At 40.9% G+C, this 2,833-nt stretch overlaps 1 long non-coding RNA gene across 2 annotated transcripts in view; it reads left to right on the top strand.

The window, feature by feature from the left end:
- The window catches only part of LOC118937335 (uncharacterized), a 169,932-nt gene extending 168,282 nt beyond the window's left edge, over positions 1 to 1,650 (top strand). For both annotated transcript variants that reach the window (XR_016491713.1, XR_016491712.1), the window contains one exon: positions 625 to 1,650. This is a non-coding gene — a long non-coding RNA (uncharacterized LOC118937335). The remainder of the gene's footprint in view (positions 1 to 624) is intronic.
- The last annotated feature ends 1,183 nt before the right edge of the window (positions 1,651 to 2,833 follow it).

Raw genomic sequence — 2,833 nt, 5'->3', positions numbered from 1 at the left:
TCTCTCTCTCTCTCTCTCTCTCTCTCTCTCTCTCTCTCTCTCTCTCTCTCTCTCTCTCTCTCTCTCTCTCTCTCTCTCTCTCTCTCTCCCTCTCCCTCTCCCTCTCTCCCTCTCTCCTCCTTGTTCTCTCGCTCCTGCAGATTACATGAATAAAGGTCTCACATGCCCAAAACAGCCGTTAATTTCGGCCATGACTGTCCGTGCGGACAGTATAATTACATACCCCTTGATCCAACTCTGACCATGTCCGTTAGAGAAGGGTTACAGGTCAATGACAGTGTCCATAACCATGGTAATGTTGCTCACTAACCCAAAGGATAGTTGTGGGACCTACATGGGAATATACTGTATACATAACTCAACATTTAGAATCACAACAATACACATCATTTGTGGACTTGCTAGTCAAAGGGATTAGGGTTTTCTGCTTTAAACTGCTTTAAACACAGTGGTAGAATGACTGTAGCTAGACTTGCAGATGCATCTTTTGCAGTATTCTAGTGATTTGTTTCACTTGGTAAGAGATCAATAAGATATAAATTCCATAGCATCTGCAGCAGGACATATCTCCAGGAACAAATTATATAATTATATGTTTTTTCTTTACCTACCTTTTCTCCCCAGTTTCGCGATATCCAATTACGATCTTGTCTCATCGCTTCATCTCCCCAACGGGCTCGGGAGAGGCGAAGGTCGAGTCATGCGTCCTCCCCGAAAAATGACCCGCCGAACCGCGCTTCATAACCCCGGAAGCCAGGTGCACCAATGTGTCAGAGGAAAACCAGCCTGGAGGCGCCCGGCCCGACACAAGGAGTTGCTAGACTCTGAGGCCTCAGGAACAATTATTTGTGATATATTTTTATTTTACTGAACTTAAAAAAATATTTTGTATAATTCTGAAAAATGAATCAGACTTAAAAAGGTTTTTTAATACCATGAGGAAGTCCTATTAAAACCCAGTGAGTCCCACCAGGACCAGGAGTCCCACCAGGACCAGTGAGTCCCACCAGGACTACCGGTGTGTTTTGGACTTCTAACTCCTGTTAAACATTGTATGAAACAAATGTATGTATATACTTACAGCATTCATTTACAGTGGGGCAAAAAAGTATTTAGTCAGCCACCAATTGTGCAAGTTCTCCCACTTAAAAAGATGAGAGAGGCCTGTAATTTTCATCATAGGTACACTTCAACTATGACAGACAAAATGAGAAAAATGAGAAAAACACATTGTAGGATTTTTTATGAATTTATTTCAAAATAATGGTGGAACATAAGTATTTGGTCACCTACAAACAAGCAAGATTTCTGGCTCACAGACCTGTAACTTTATCTTTAAGAGGCTCCTCTGTCCTCCACTCGTTACATGTATTAATGGCAAATACTTATTTTCCACCATAATTTGCAAATAAATTCATAAAAAATGTGATTTTCTGGATTTTTTTTTCTCCTTTTGTCTGTCATAGTTGAAGTGTACCTATGATGAAAATTACAGGCCTCTCTCATCTTTTTACGTGGGAGAACTTGCACAATTGGTGGCTGACTAAATACTTTTTTTTGCCCCCACTGTAAATTCATTATAATCAGGTTCTTGCTTGGCTGACATTTGTTTAATTGATTGCCATTTGTCAATAAAAGCTCATGAATGAACAACTGTTAATGTCACGTTGTTTTGTGTTCTACCTGTGGCCCTGGTTGTCCTGAAAACAAGAAATGATAGTCAGATAAAAACATTTTTTTTTTTTTGCTGGGCTCTCAAGACTGAAGGTTAATCAAAAAAGAGAGAAAATGGTTCCTCAAGAAGAAGACGTGTCATTTTTAAAACCTCAGCGTTTGACACATTTTTTGCAGTAGAAAGTACAGCGAAAGTACTATGAAAAATATTACCTTTGGCACTGTTGAATAATTTAATAATTACATTTTCCTGTTCAATTCTATTGTTTGAACTAAAAAAAAAAAAACACAGATCTATCCAATAGTATTAAAGCAAACTCCAAAGGGCTTTAGTCGAGTTAAAGCACTATTTCTCATTGTGATAAGGAATATGCTTAACTAGCTCAATCCATTTCCCCATTCATCCAGACAGACAGAGGGACCACCATAAATATGGAGTTTTTCATTGGCAATTAAAAATTAGAATTCGTCAGATTCTTCATTGTCAGCGCTTCCTGTCATTAAACCAGACAGACATACAGTTCCATATGTAGCCCAAGCTTAATCAATTAACTCCGATATGGTGCCTGACTGACTGACTGACTGACTTACTTACTGCCTGGCTGACTGACTGATTGACTGGCTGACTGACTGACTGGCTGACTGGCTGACTGCCTGATTGACTGCCTGGCTGACTGACTGACTGACTACCTGGCTGACTGCCTGACTGACTACCTGGCTGACTGCCTGACTGACTACTTGACTGGCTGACTACCTGATTGACTGCCTGGCTGACTGGCTGGCTGCCTGACTGCCTGATTTCCTGACTGCTTGACTGACTGGCTGACTGCCTGGCTGACTGCCTGACTGACTGGCTGACTGACTGAATGATTTAAGTTATATTGTCTGTTTTAGGTCAGGGATACTGAAAACTGTTCAGGGCTTCTATTCATAACTCAGAGTAGGAGTGCTGAATCCCTCATCCATTCACTACAATCTAAAAGATTAAACTGGTCCTGGATCAGCACAGGCTCAGACTTTGCTGAGATGATTAAAAAAACAGGTTTTTACCTCTCATGTCTGTATAAAAAATGAAAGTGACCTGAGTGACCCTTACACCGTCCCCCCTGACCCCACCCTACAACCCTATACCAACCTACTGACCCTGTCCTTCAACCTT

The sequence above is a fragment of the Oncorhynchus mykiss genome, chromosome 3 (genome assembly GCF_057628025.1).
Source record: "Oncorhynchus mykiss isolate SJ-2025 chromosome 3, ASM5762802v1, whole genome shotgun sequence".
Lineage (NCBI taxonomy): Eukaryota > Metazoa > Chordata > Actinopteri > Salmoniformes > Salmonidae > Oncorhynchus > Oncorhynchus mykiss.
The sequence above is the reverse complement of the archived record's forward strand: the minus strand, read 5'-3'. Positions and strand labels throughout refer to the sequence as shown.